This window comes from Macaca mulatta, chromosome 10, assembly GCF_049350105.2.
Source record: "Macaca mulatta isolate MMU2019108-1 chromosome 10, T2T-MMU8v2.0, whole genome shotgun sequence".
Lineage (NCBI taxonomy): Eukaryota > Metazoa > Chordata > Mammalia > Primates > Cercopithecidae > Macaca > Macaca mulatta.
Window position 1 is genome coordinate 14,276,004 of NC_133415.1, and position 15,428 is coordinate 14,291,431.

The 15,428-nt window shown below is 49.1% G+C and overlaps 1 protein-coding gene across 1 annotated transcript in view; it reads left to right on the plus strand.

The window, feature by feature from the left end:
- Positions 1-832: 832 nt before the first annotated feature.
- Positions 833-15,428, plus strand: part of RAC2 (Rac family small GTPase 2) — a gene marked incomplete in the record, with an annotated part of 52,020 nt that continues 37,424 nt past the window's right edge. Inside the window, 3 exon segments of the mRNA NM_001261377.1 lie at positions 833-843; positions 1,059-1,070; positions 1,180-1,198.

Here is a 15,428-nt window from a genome sequence, read left to right on the forward strand (position 1 = left end):
AGCCAGATGGCCTGGGCTCAAATCCTAGCCCTGCCACTTTCTTACCATCATCTTAGGTGATTGACTTCACCTCCTTGAGCCTCAATTTCTTCATCTGTAAAACAGGCATAATAATGGTGCTTGCCTCATATCATTGGCGACGGGTTCACTAAGTCAAGCCATGTCAAGCGTGTTGGAGTGGCACTTGGTGTGCAGTTGGTTTTTGATCAATGTTAGCGGTTGGAGAGGCCTAGAGCAGGGGTCGCCAGCTGGAATGCCCTGAAGGGCCAGACAAGAAGCGAATGAGGGGAGTGGGCCCACTTAGGCACACAGTGGGGAATGGCGGGGACTGTAGCAAAATGGAGTGGCTTGTCACATATGAAGTGGGCAACTGGTCCCGGCCTTCGCTGACTGCCACCATGAAGGGACAAGAGTACAGGATGGCTGGTTTCTCTGTTTTCCAAGGATAGCTGCATTCATCTGCTTTTTTTTTTTGAGACGGAGTCTCGCTCTGTCGCCCAGGCTGGAGTGCAGTGGCGCGATCTCGGCTCACTGCAAGCTCCGCCTCCCGGGTTCACGCCATTCTCCTGCCTCAGCCTCCCGAGTAGCTGGGACTACAGGCGCCCACAACCGCGCCCGGCTAATTTTTTGTATTTTTAGTAGAGACGGGGTTTCACCGTGGTCTCGATCTCCTGACCTTGTGATCCGCCCGCCTCGGCCTCCCAAAGTGCTGGGATTACAGGCGTGAGCCACCGCGCCCGGCTCATCTGCTTTTGTGTGAGATTAATCATCAAGTAGTTTGACAAAGTGGCAAAATGCTGAGCTGGAGAACATGGTGGAGGCTGATGCCATGGGCTGGATGTGGTTCATGGCTCGCCCACTCACTGCCTTCCAGGTAAGCAGATGATGGAAGGTGTTATCTGGAAAGGATGATCACCAATGTGGTGACACTCACTGTCCCTGTGTTGTAGGTTTTACGGTGATTTGAATCTTCTTGGTATTTAGACGTTCATCACCACCACCAACAAGAGAGAGGGTAGGAGCTGTGGGGAAAGGGGTTGGGAGGAGCGTGGGGAGAGAAGGTGGAGAGGGTGGTGGCCACATTCCGGGTGCTCGAGGGAGCCCAGAACATCAGTCTCCACCTATTAACAGGCACCAGCCTTAATGACTAGCAGAGGCTGAGCAGGGTGGGGGCCAAAGCCACCTTCTCTGTTTCTCTGTAATGGTGTCCCATGTAGGTGACCTCCCTCTTGCCTGAGAACCCCTGGACTTGGGTTCAAATCCCAACATTACCGGTGTGGGATTTGCGACTTTACCTCTGCGTCTGTGTCCCTGTCTGTAAAGGGAAGGTAGTCATGCCTCCTTTCCTGTGTAGACGAAGGGATTGCAAAAACAAGCCAGGCAGAACATAGCCCAGCCTTGAGCAACAGGTGTGCCCCACACGTGGATGTCTGAGCACCAGGTCCTGCCGTCTGGAGATGGTGTGCGTTCCGGATCTGTGGGCACTTCAACCCAGGCATGGGACTCAAGTGCCAGGATTTCAAATGAAGGGACAATTTTAGGTGAGAACCACCATCTCACACTTCGTCGATGGCTACGAGTTCGGAGCATAGACTCTGAGCCAGGCTGACAGCTGAGTGCTGGGGACAGAAAGTTAAACAGCTGGCACCCATGCTCTGCAATAAGCCCAGGGTACAGAGGGGCTCTTAACCCATTCAGTGAGCATGAATGCCCATCCGGAGTCTTGGCTGTTTGGTCTGAGGATTGAAATCAGTAGTTTGACACTATCGAAGGTCAAACAGGATTCTTTGAGGGAGAAGGTGAGGAGAGGGTGTCCCTGGCTGTAGGAACAGCCAAGTGCAAGGGCTGGGCGGCTTGAGAGGGAAGGGAGAGGCACCTGGCGCGAGCCTGGTCTAGTTCTGTTTTGGGTCTCTCCCTCTCCCCCACGCCCCTGGGCCTCTACCCTCGACTCAGCTGCTCCCTGACTCCCACTTCCCCTTTCCAACCAGGCGGCTGTAGTTTTGGGACTGAGCCCTTTTCTGCTAGGGACAGGAAGACACACCTCCAGGTCCAGTGCATGCGTGCGTATCATATGCATGAAGAGGGGTCCTGGGTTCTGCCCTGCGCCAAAGTCACTGCAGTAGGGGCCTGGAGGAAGCCCAAGGTCTCCTGCGGGCCCAGGAGGTGTGTCATGGGGTGGGATGGATGGAGGTTCCGAACAAACCAGGGGCAGCCTCTTCCTGTGTCGCTCCTCCCTGAGGTCACAGATGGCTGCTGCAGTCTCAGGTGTCACATCCTGACTTGACCATTGCTCACCCTGGCTGTGCTCAGCCCCTGTGGCCAGGGCGGGTCCGTGCTCACATCTGGATGCAAGGGATCCTGAGAATATAGCCCCTGGCATTGGCAGCATCGAGGTGGGAGGTGGGGAGGAGAGGGCTGCTGGAATGAAGGGACCAGCCTGTGAGATCCTGCAGGGGCCACCATGGGGATAAGGGGGAGCAGCAGAGGGATGGGAAGGAACCCAGGTGTGGCCAGAGGCTCCCAGATGAGGGCCTTCCAGGAAGTGACTGGCTGTATCCCTGGCTGCTGAGAGGTCGAGATCTCCAATATCCACGGGGTCAGCAGCAAGGGGCTGGCGGTGAGCAGTGGGGAGGAAAGTGGGGGAGGAAGTGGAAGGTGTGAGGTAGGGCAGGGAGAGGGCTGTGAGGTGGGATCCGCTGCAGCCTAAGGGGGTGGGTTGAAGAGGGTGTTTTAAAGGAGGAAGAAACTTGACTAGAGTCAAGCTGCGAGAGGCTCAAGGCGTTTCTGAGTAGAGAGGAGGAGGAGGAGAGCAGGGCAGGGGAGGGGACGGCAGGTTGAGAGGAAAGTCTGGAGGACCCCCCTCCCTGTGGGGAGGGTAAGGCTGGAACCGGCAATCCTGCAATCCTGTTCTCCATTTGACAGAGCAGGAAACTGAGGTTCAGGGAGTCCTCGCTGACAGGCCAGGGCTCCAGGCCAGAGTTTGGTTGTGACTTCTGAGTGGTCATGGTTCAGACTGACTCATCTTTCTGGGACTTGAGTTCTAGCTCTTTCAGAGCCCACTCCTTCAGTGTTTGTGGGGAGTCCTTTAAAAGATTGAAACCAGTAGTTAAACCCATGTCCACTTCAGTCTACCATGCAGCCTCACTTTTTTGCCCAAAAGTATAATTGTAGAACTCCAACCAAATTTATTTACACATGATCTCCATTTACGCATGCTTGCTGGGTCCCTCTGTCCCCATGTCTACATTGCATTCTTGTCTCTTTGGCTTCTACGTCCACATTCACGGGCCCTGGCGCGTGGGGGAGGCCAGGGCTACTCGCTGGACACCCTCCAGAACCAACCCCACCCCAGGGCAGCGCTGGGGCTCCCCGGGTCCTCCTGCTTTGAAAATCGAGTGCCCAAAACCACTTCTGTGGGCTCTGAGGGCAGGGCTGGGTGATTTTGTGTTTTGTGTTTCTTTGAGACAAGGTCTAGCTCCCAGGCCGTAGTGCAGTGGAGCAAACGCAGCTCGCTGCACCCTTGACCTCCCAGGTTCAAGTGATCCTCCCACCTCAGCCTTCCAAGTAGCAGGACTACAGTCACATGCCACCATGCCCGGTCACACGCCACCATGCCCGGTCACATGCCACTATGCCTGACCAATTTTGTGTGTGTGTGTGTGGAGACAGGGGGCTTGCCATGTTGTCTAGGCTGGTCTCTAAACCCTGGGCTCAAGGGATCCTCCTGCTTCGGTCTCCGAAAGTGCTGGCATTATAGGCGTGAGCCACTGTGCCGGGGCCAGGGCTGGGTGTTTTAAAACACACTCAGGGCCGGGTGTGGTGGCTGACGCCTGTAATCCCAGCATTTCAGGAGGCCAAGGTGGGCAGATTGCCTGTGGTCAGGAGATCGAGACCAACCTGGCCAATATGGTGAAACCCATCTCTAATAAAAATACAAACAAATTAGCTGTGCGTGGTGGTGCGTGACTGTAATCACGCACTCGTGAGGCCGAGACGGGGAATCACTTGAACCTGGGAGGCCGAGGTTCGGGCCACTGCACTCCAGCCTCAGCAACAGAATGAAAACAAAAACAAAAACAAAAAACAAGATACTCAGGATTTTGCCTTCTAGAGTGTAAAGCCAGACAGGGGCACCTCAGAATTGGTTGCTTTGCACATGAAAGTCATTTGCTCTCTCTAGGAATTAGCTAACCCTAGGAGAGGTGCTAATTCTTAGTCACGAGGTCCCAGATGCCAGAGCATCAAGAATATAGAAAGTAAGAAAATACAGTCAATATATTACATCTAGTTAGTACACTGGGCCGCTTTGGCTTCCTGCTGCATCTCCAGCACTTAGAACAACCTGGCACACAATAGGTGGTCAATACATGCTTCTTGAAGGAACGAGGCTGGGGTTGTGTTTGTGAAGGGCTGATGTGTGTCACATGAGGTGCCCCTGTCTGCCTTTACACTCTAGAAGGCAAAACCCTGAGTATCTTTTTTTTTAATTTTTTCATTCTGTCACCAAGTGGTGAAGTCTTGGTTCAATGCAACGTCCACCTCCCAGGTTCAAGTGATTCCCTTGCCTTGGCCTCCCAGGTAGCTGGGATCACAGGCACGTGCCACCATGCACGGCTAATTTTTTGTGTGTGTGTTTTTAGTAGAGGTGGGGTTTCACCATGTTGGCCAGGCTGGTCTCGAACTCCTGACCTCAGGCAATCTGTCCGCCTCGGCCTCCCAAAGTGCTGGGAGGAATGGATTCCCTCTGGTGTCAGCCAGCAGCTCCTTGGATTCCGATGAGTCACCCTGGCTTTGAACCTCAGTGCCTCCACCCGTGAGCTGCAGCAGCATCAGTCAGGCTCAGCATCCCCATCTGTAAAATGGGGACACCGTGGAATGTCTCAGCAGCTTAGGAAGATCAGAGAGAGCAAGGTCAGAAGACAGGGGCTTGCTGTGTTTTCTTGAGATTTAGGAAAGATGATCTTAGGGAGGGAAACTCAAACCTGGATACACACCAGCCTCACCTGGGGCATCTGTTAAGCTACAGACTCCCAAGTTCTGAGTCTGTCTCTCCAATGGAGGGACCTGGAATCATTATTTCAAACATGCTCGCAGATGCCTGTGACCCCAGTAAGTGCCATGCTGTCCTCCAGGTCCTGTAAAGATATCAGGACATGCTCTGGGCTTTGGCCTTCAGTGAAGTTCTTTTAAGTAACACAGAAACCACTTCTTTGCTTGCTACTGAAGGCATGACGTCACCCAGTGCCTCTTACACCAGAGCATGTAAGAGCTTTCGTCTGGCACAGTGTTAAGAAAACCTATTTCACTAAGAAACTGACATGCTTCTCCTTTTCCAGTAAGGAGAACTGAGTAATGTATCCTGTTTCCCTTTTTGCCCCAGCTGCCAGGAAGCTCAGGCAAATCCGAATCTTATCAGCAACAACTCATCATTTGGCATATTTCCCTCTGCTTTTCTCCTTGATCTTGATCTTCCACTTTCGTATTCCTAGCTTTTTGTGTATGTGGGAGATGGAGATGCTCAATATAAAAGGAAAGGAGGAGGGAAGGAAGAAAGGCAGAATAAAGATCTCCATCATGGAAGACCACACTTAAAATTTTGGCCACCAGCCCTCTGTGTGCCCTCGGGTCACTCACTCTCACTCTCTGATTCCCTCTACCCTTCTCACCCCCACCAGTCTCCCCTGCAGCCTCCCCTTTCTCTGTCTTCCCTGAAATGTTTATTCCCTTATTCATTCAACACATATTTATGGAGTACCTATCTGTTCTGCTCCATAACAAACGACTTTGAAACATCTTAGTGGATTTAAACAGCATTGATTTTGCTCACGAATCTGCAGTCTAGGCAGGTCCCCCTGGGAGAGCCGGTCTCTGCTCTTCTCGAGGTCGGCTGGGGTGTTAATATCTGAAGGCTCCAACATGCGTCATTTCTTGGTGTTGGGGGAACACTATTTTCAAAATCTTCCCATTTAACTATTTTGAAATATACAAAAATCGCCCGCTATAGACTTCCTGCTGTGTTATAGAACAATAGAGATGATTCCTCCTATCTGGCTGTCATTTTGTACTTGTTAACCAATCTCTCCCTCCCCTCTGCTGCCTGATCCCCTTTCTATCCTCTGGTGACCACCATTCTACTCTCTGCCTCTGTGAGATCGACTTTTTAGCTCCTACATGTGAGAGACAATATGCAGTATTTGTCTTCCTGCGCCTGACTTAATTCACTAACATAATGTCCTCCAGACTCATCCGTGTTGTCGCAAATGATGATATTTCATTATTGTTTATGGCTGAATAATATTCCACTGTGTATATATACCACACTTTCTTTATCCATTCATCCACTGATAGACACTTAGGTTGCTCCCATATCTTGGCTATTGTGAATAATGACACAATAAACATGGAAGTACAGACATCTCTTCATTTTCTTTCCTCTGGACATATGCCCAAGAGTGGGATTGCAGGATCACGTGGTAGCGCTAGTTGTAGTTGTTTGAGGAACCTCCGGGCTGTTTTCCATAACAGCTGTACTGATTTACATCCCCACCAACAGTGGCCGAGTTCCCCTTTCTCTGCATTCTTGCCAACATTTGCCATGTTCTGTCTTTTTGATTATAGCAATTTTCACTAGGGTGAGATAATATCTTACTGTGGTTTTATTGCATTTCCCTGATGATTGGCAATGTTGAGCATTTGTTTTTCACATATCTGTGGGCTATCTGTATGTCTTCTTTTGAGAAATGTCTATCCAAGTCTTTTGCTCATTTAAAAACTGTATTTTTTTTTTCCTGTTGAGTTGTTAGAGCTCCTTCTGTGTTCTGGATATTGATCCTTTGTTGGGTGGATAGTTTGCAAATATTCTCTCCCATTCTGTAGGTTGCCTCTTCTCTCTGTTGTTTCCTTTGCTAAGCAGATGTTTTTGGTTTGTTGCTTTGTCCATTTGTCTATTTTTGCTTTTTGTTACCTGTGCTTTCGAGGTCTTATAAAACCAAACCAAACAAACAAACAAAAAAACGCTTTGTCCAGACCAATGTCCTGAAGCATTTTCTCTATGCTTTCTTCTAGTTTCATAGTTTCGAGTCTTACATTTGTGTATTTAATCCATTTTGAGCTGATTTTTGTGTGTGGTGGGAGATAGGGGTCTAGGTTCATTCTTCTGCATGCTGATATCCAATTTTTCTGGCACCACTTACTGAAGAGACTGTCCTTTCCCCAATGTATATTCTTGGTGCCTTTGTAAACAATCATTTGGCTGTAAATACCTGGATTTATACCTGGGTTTTCTCTTCTGTTCCATTGGCCTATATGTCCATTTTGTTTTTGCTTTTGTTTTCTGAGACAGAGTCTTACTCACTTGCCCAGGCTGGAGTGCAGTGGCGTGATCTCGGCTCACTGCAACCTCCACCTCCCAGGTTCAAGCAATCCTCCCACCTCAGCCTCCCGAGTAGCTAGGAATACAGGCATGAGCCACTATGCTTGGCTGATTTTTGTATTTTTAGTAGAGACGGGGTTTCACCTTGTTGGCCAGGCTGGTCTTGAACTCCTGACCTCAGGTGAACTCTTGCCTCGGCCTCCCAAAGTGCTGGGAATACGGGTGCGAGCCACTGCACCTGGCCTATATGTCTATTTTTATGCCAGTACCATGCTGTTTTGGTTACTATAACCTGGTGGTATATTTTGAAGTCAGGTAGTGTGATGCCTCCAGCTTTCTTGCTTTTGCTCAAGGGCCCTGAATGCTTTGTCCATACAGATTGCATACAGATTTTAGGAGTTTTTTTTTTTTCTATTTCTGTGATGAATGTCATTGGTATTTTGGTAGAGATTATATAGAATCTGTAGATCCCTTTCGGTGGTATGGACATTTTAACAATTTAATTCTTCCAGTTGATGAACATGGGTTATTTTTCCATGATTTGATGTCCTCTTGAGTTTCTCTCAGCAGGGTTTTATAATTTTCATCATAGAGCTCTTTTACCTCTTAGGTTAAATTTATTCATGGCCAGGCGTTGTGGTTCACGCCTGTAATCCCAGCACTTTGGGAAGCCGAGGTGGGCAGATCACGAGGTCAGGAGATCGAGACCATACTGGCTAACATGGTGAAACCCTGTCTCTACTAAAATAATAATAATGATAATAATAATAATAATAATAATAATAAAATTAGCCAGGCATGGTGGCGGGCACCTGTAGTCCCAGTTACTTGGGAGGCTGAGGCAGAAGAATGGCGTGAACCTGGGAGGCGGAGCTTGCAGTGAGCAGAGATCGCACCACTGCACTCCAGCCTGGGCAACAGAGCAAGACTCTTGTCTCAAAAAAAAGAAAAAAATTATTCATAAGTGTTTTATTATTATTTTTTCAGCTATTATAAATGGGATTCCTTTCTTCTTTTTCAAATTGCTTCTTACCGGTGTAAAGAAACATTTCCGATTTTTGTATGTTGCTTTTGTATCTTGCAACTTCACTGAATTTATTAGTTCTAACCATTTTTGAATGGAGTGTTTGGGTTTTTGTAAATATAAGATCATGTCATCTGCAAAAAGGGACCATTTTACTTCCTCCTTTCCAGTGTGGATGCCAGTTTTTTCTTTCTCTTGCCCAACTGCTCTGGGTAGGACTAGAGTTTCAATTTTGCAAACTTAAAAAAGTTGCACATTGTGAATGTACTTAATGTCACTGAACTTTACACTTCAAATGGTAAAAATGGTGCATTTTCTGTTATGTATATTTCACTACAATTAAAACAACACAAACGAAGCCCTATAGAAAAGTTTTTAAAAAGGCCACCAAAACCCCTAGAAAGTTCTGGGAGGCACCCAGAGCGAGACCCACGCAGAGGGGCTAAGGCCTGAGATCAGGCCACCAAGCCGGGCAGACACTGCCAGCTCCTCCTCGTTACTGCTGGCTGCCCCACTGTAGTGAGTGTCCCTCTCTGGGCGTCAGTTTCCTTTTCTGTAAAAATGGGGTTAGTGGCCTGGCGCGGTGGCTCATGCCTGTAATTCCAGCACTTTGGGAGGCCGAGGTGGGTGGATCACCTGAGGTCAGGAGTTCGAGACCAGCCTGACCAATATGGAGAAACGCCATCTCTACTAAAAATACAAAATCTGTACTAAAAATTCTGGTTAACAAGGCGAAACCCCGTCTGTACTAAAACCACAAAAATTAGCTGGGCGTGGTGGCTGGGCGTGGTGGCGGGCGCCTGTAGTCCCAGTTACTCAGGAGGCTGAGACAGGAGAATCGCTTGAACTCGGGAGGTGGAGGTTGCAGTGAGCAGAGATCGCACCACTGCACTCCAGCCTGGGTGATGGAGCGAGACTCCGACTCAAAAAAAACACAAAAACACAAAAACAAAAAAACAGGGGTGGCCGGGCGCGGTGGCTCACGCCTGTAATCCCAGCACTTTGGGAGGCCGAGGCGGGCGGATCACAAGGTCAGGAGATCGAGACCACGGTGAAACCCCGTCTCTACTAAAAATACAAAAAATTAGCCGGGCGCGGTTGTGGGCGCCTGTAGTCCCAGCTACTCGGGAGGCTGAGGCAGGAGAATGGCGTGAACCCGGGAGGCGGAGCTTGCAGTGAGCCGAGATCGCGCCACTGCACTCCAGCCTGGGCGACAGAGCGAGACTCCGTCTCAAAAAAAAAAAAAAAACAAAAAAAAAACAAACAACAGGGGTTAGTGACGATGCCTCCCTCAAGGGAAAGTTGTTTTTGTTTCATTTTTTCAAACAAGGGAAGTTTTGCAGAATGTGATGAAATAATCCATGTAAGGCAGTCAGCACAGAGCGCGGCCGCCGAGGGGAGTGGGCCTGAGGTCTCTCAGCTCTCCAGACCCGGGGCCACAGGAGGAGCCAGACCCGAGAGACCGGGCGGGGTCTGGCCCTCCTGCCCCACCCCTCGTCGGTTTCCTCGGTGACCAAAGCCAGCCCGCGGGCTCCCCTGCGTGGTCGCCGCGGGGATGGCACTCAGAGAACCCACCGCCTGGGGCTCCCCTGTGAACCAGGGGAACCTCTGAGGGTCCTTCAGCCCCAACACCCAGGGATCCGTGGGGCTGGATTCTGGCTGGGGACAGGGCTGGACCCCTAGGAGCCCGTCACATGGGGCAGGCACTCTAATCCAGGATGATTCCGCTGACATGTAACGAGTTCTTGAAGCAGTATGAACCGGAGCCGTAAGGATGGATTCCACATGGGGAGAACTGGGGAACGGGTTGTCAGGTGTGGGGGTTGGGTTAGGAGAGCTGGCTTGGAAGTGGGAAGGGCACCAGCTGGTGGAGACTGGGCGACCTCTGTGTACAGTGGTGGGCAGGAGCACACGCTTAATGCTGAGTAAGTGTATGTGTGTGGCTTTAGCAGGAAGCAGGGGGGATGAACCTCAAAAGAGAAATGGGCCAGGTGCCCACACCTGTAATCCCAGCACTTTGAGAGGCTGAGGTCAGCGGATCATCTGAGGTCAAGAGTTTGAGACCAACCTGGCCAACATGGTGAAACCCCGTCTCTACTAAACACAGAAAAATTAGCTGGGTGTGGTGGCGCGCCCCTGTAATCCCAGCTACTTGGGAGTCCCAGGCAGGAGAATCGCTTGAACCTGGGAGGTGGAGGTTGCCGTGAGCTGAGATCTCACCACTGCACTCCAGCCAGGCCATAGAGTAAGACTGTTTCAAAAAAAAAGAAAAAAAAAAAAAAAAGAGAAATGGGAGCCAGGTGGTGAGAGGCTCTGAATGCCAGAACACCATTTACTCTTCTTATTTTTTTTGGATTGGCAATAGGTAAGAAGAAACCCTCCTTGGTGGGAAATGTCTCTTGTGCCAGATGCCACCGAGGGGTCTTTCAATGCCTTGTCCCAAGTGCTTCTCAGTGCAGCCCATCTGGGTCACATGCCAGATGGTGGGGAGCTGAGAACCAGGAACCAAGGTGAGCCCTGATTTGCAGTTTAGAAAGGTCACTCTGGCTGTCATGTGAAGGAAGGACTTGATGGACAGATTAAATGCAGACAGGCCTGTTAGGAGGCTGTTACAGAGGCCCCGGACAGGGATGCTGATGGTTGAGGGTAGGCTCACTCAACAGCTATTCTCAACTCCCTCTCCTTCCTCTACTGACTACAGAGTCTGTAAAAGCTAAATTGTTATTTCCCAGCCTCCTTTGCGGCCAAGGATGGCCATGTGACCTTTCTGGCCAACCAGGATGCCTGTAGAGGGTGGCCCTTCCTGAATAAAAGGAAATTCTCATGAGGAGAAGTCAGTGTTTGGCCTCCTTCCCTGCTGCTTGGAAAGTGGGTGTGAGGCTGGTAGGTGCAGCCAACTTGTAGCTCTCAACAGTAAGCATGAGGGGCAGAGCAAGTGCTGAGGGTGATGGAACCAAAACACAGAAGGGCCCAGGTTTCTGACAGTACTGCTGGGCTGTGGCTCCAGTCCCTGGCTGCTTCCTGACACCCTACTGAGTGAGATCAACTAACCCCTGCCTGTGCAAGCCCTGCTGCTTGTCGGCAGTGGAGTATAAGTGTGCTGACACATGGAGTGAGGTATAGGAGCCCAAACCAGTGCAAGGAGAGGACTGGAAAAGTATTGAAAAAGGGAGGGAGTGGCCCTAGCCAAGTGATGCAGAGAGGCAGGGTAGGAGTGGGCTAGAGCCCATGGTTGACTCACTCACCTTCCATTCTACCCCTGCCCCACCCTCCTATACTGCAGAGGTTAGCAAGCTAAAGCCACCCTTTCTCCCGGATCCCTTGCAGCTATGATTCTGGAGGTGAATTAGATCCTACCAATGAGATTTGCTCCCATGAGATCTGGAAAGCAGCTGTCTTCTTGCTGCTCTTGGCAGTCATTGCTGGCAAGTGACCTTGTGGGTGTCAAGAAGCAGTTGTATTAGAGGAGGTAGTGCTGGACCCTGTGTCATAGTGTCTGGACTCCCACTTCCTGAGGCTTAAGATTCAGGTACAGCAGTGGTGGAAGCATCCTAACCCCTGGGTGGCAGCCGCAGTGGAGGGTTTGGGGGTGGCCCCTGACTCCTCACCTTCCTGTCTGTGGCCTCGGTGGAAGTCCCTCTTGGTCAGTTCTGCAGTGTTCTGGGAGTCATTTCTGGAAACCTGCTCTGGAGCATGCTCCCTGAGGACGTCTTATGATGTTGTAGGCACTGAATTTCCCATGTTCAATCTCTTTCTGCTTAAGATACCTAATGTGGCTTCTAGTCCTTACACTGAAACATGACTGATATAAGGACCAAGAAGTGACCTTTGGATTTAGAAATCTGGATGTAATATGTAGGTAAGCCTTGAGGGAGCATTTTCACTGGAGTGGTGGTGTACGGCCGTCCATTGTGGGAGCCCTGTTAGCACCTGTTTTAATTTTCCAGGGCTGCCATGTCAAAGGACCACAGATTGGGAGGCTTCAACAACAGGAATGTACTTTCTCACAGCTCTGGAGTCCAGAAGTCCAAGATCAAGGTATCAGCAGGGTTGTTTCTTCTGAGGGCCCCCCTTGGCTGATAGTGGCCGTCTTCACCCTGTGTCCCCACGTGGGCTTCCCTCTGTGTGTGTCTGTGTCCTAATCTCCTCTTCTTATGTGGACACCAGGCATACTGGGTGAGGGTCCACTTTCATGAACTCACTCTACCTGAATCATCTCTTTTTTCTTTTCTTTTCTTTTCTTTTTTGTTTTGTTTTCTGAGACCGAGTCTCGCTCTGTCTCCCAGGCTGGAGTGCAATGGCGTGATCTCGGCTCACTGTAGTTTCTGCCTCCTGGGTTCAAGCAATTCTCCTGCCTCATCCTCCTGAGTGGCTGGAATTATAGGCATGCACCACCATGCCTGGCTAATTTTTGTATTGTTAGTAGAGAAGGGGTTTCACCATATTGGCCAGGCTGGTATTGAATTCCTCACTTCATGATCCACCCGCCTTGGCCTCCCAAAGTGCTGGGATGAATCACCTCTTTTAAGACCCTGTCTCCAAATACAGTCACAGGTGGAGGTACTGGGGCTTCAACATATGAATTTTAGGGGAACACAATTCAGTCTGCAGTTCCCCTAAAAACACACTCTAATCCACAGAAGTGGGTCAAACCCCAGGAGGACACTGCTGTGGCAGAGGATGGAGATTCAGCTTCCAAGGTTTTGGCTCCCTGGGGTTCCTGGTCCCCAGCCCTCCTTGGCCCAGTCTCCAGATTCCCCATCTTTGTGTGCCAATACTGGTGTCCATTCTCACTCTCACTGACCATGGAGGAAACCAGACTGCATTGGGCATTTCCTGGAGGCAAGGGCAGGGAGGAGAGGTAGGGCGGGTGGATGGCAGCCGGAGGGGTCCCGAAGACAAAACCCCTGGGCTGCTTCTTTGTAAGATGGGAGAGACCGGATGTGAGATGAGGGAGTCAGTAGAATGAGGTTGAGGACATTGGAGAAAGAGCAGAGTAATACCCTAGAAGTGGGGAGAGGAAGGAGATAAGCCAGACCCACCACACTCATGCTGACATTTATCCAGTGTCTGCTATGTGCCAGTTTCCTTCTAGGTACATGACACACATACTTGTACCCCATGCTCATGGCTATCCAGAGAGGGAGGTGCCCCCATCAGCAGTGGGAGAGCAGTTTGCAGAAGCGAAGCCACTCGCTGGGGACACATGGCCAGTTAGCAGAGGAGGCGGGTGGAGACACAGCCTGACCCTAGAGCCCATGAGTAGGAGAGGTAGGAAATTGGAGGAAGAGGACACAGTCATCTTGAGATGGGCTTGAGCAGAGTGGAGACTGAGGTCACCTCTGGAAGGAGAGGTTGGTGTTTGAGAATGGGGTTGGTGGGAGGTGGGGAGTAGGGGTGAGAGAGAGCCCCTAGCATTCAGTGAGGGTCCTTGCTGAGGCTAAAAGTGGAGTCTGCCCCCTAGACTTTCTCCCACTACTATCTGCTGCTGCTGGGCGGATGGGGTGTTAAGCTGCATTCCTTCCCTGGGTGGCCTCCTGCTGCTTTGAATACTGCCTTAGTCTCTGGAGTCATAAAAGAAATGGAAGAAAACACAAATAAGCGGAATGACATCTTGTGTTCATGGAATGGAAGAATCAGTATTGTTAAAATGTTTGTAGCACCCAAAGAGAGCTACAGATTCAGTGCAATCCTTATCAAAATCCCAATGTCATTTTTCACAGAAAAAAATACCCTAAAATTTGTATGGAACTACAAAAGGCCCTGAGTAGCCAAAGCGATCTAGAACAAAAAGAACAAAGCTGGAGGCATCACACTACCTGATTTCAAAATATACTATGAAGCTATAGTAATCAAAGCAGCATGGTGCTGGCTTAAAATCAGACACATAGACCAAATGGAGCACAATAGAGAGTCCATAAACAAGTTCATGCATTTCCAGTCAATTAATTTTCAACAAAGGTGCCAAGAACACACAATGGGGAAAGGATGGTCTCTTCAATAAATTTTGCTGGGAAAACTGGATATCCACATGCAGAAGAATGAAACTGGACCCTTACCTCACATCATATACAATATCAACACAAAGCTTAAACGTAAGACTTGAAACTGTAAAACTACTAGAAGAAAATAGGAAAAAAGCTGCTTGGCATTGGGAGCCATAATTTTTTTGGCTATAACCCCAAAACACAGGCAACAAAAGCAAAAATAAGCAAGTGGTATTGCATCACAATAAAAAGCTGCACAGCAAAAGAAACAATCAGCATAGTGAAGAAACAACCTGTGGAATGGTTGAAAATATTTGCAAATCATAATCTGATAAGGGTTTAATATCCAGAATATATAAGAAACTCAAACAACTTAATAGCAAGAAAACAAATAACCTGATTAAAAAATGAGCAGATGACATGAATAGACATTTCTACAAAGAAGACATACAAACGTCCAACAGATATATGAAAAATGTTCAACATCACTAATCATCAGGGAAATGCAAATTAAAACCAGAATGAGATATGACCTTGCCTATTAGAATGACTGTTATCAAAAAGGCAAAAGATAACAAGTGTTGCCTAGGACACAGAGAAAAGGGAACCCTTGTATACTGTTGGTGGGAATGTCACTTAGTACAGCCATTATGAAAAACAGTATGGAGTTTCCTCAAAAAACTAAAAATAAAACTACCATATGATCTAGCTATCCCACTTCTGGGTATATATCCAAAGGAAATAAAATATTGAAGAGATATCTGCATGCTCGTGCTCATTGCAGCATTATTCATAATAGCCAAGCTACGGGAGCAACCTGAGCTTCTATCAGTGGATGAATGGATAGAGAAAATGTGGTACATATACACAGTGGAATATTCTTCAGCCATAAACAATAATGAAATAAGGCCAGGCACAGTGGCTGAGAGGTAGAGGCAGGTGGATTGCCTGAGGTCAGGAGTTCGAGACCAGCCTGGCCAAGATGGTGAAACCTCAACGCTACTAAAAAATACAAAAATTAGCCCAATGTGGTGGTGCATGCCTG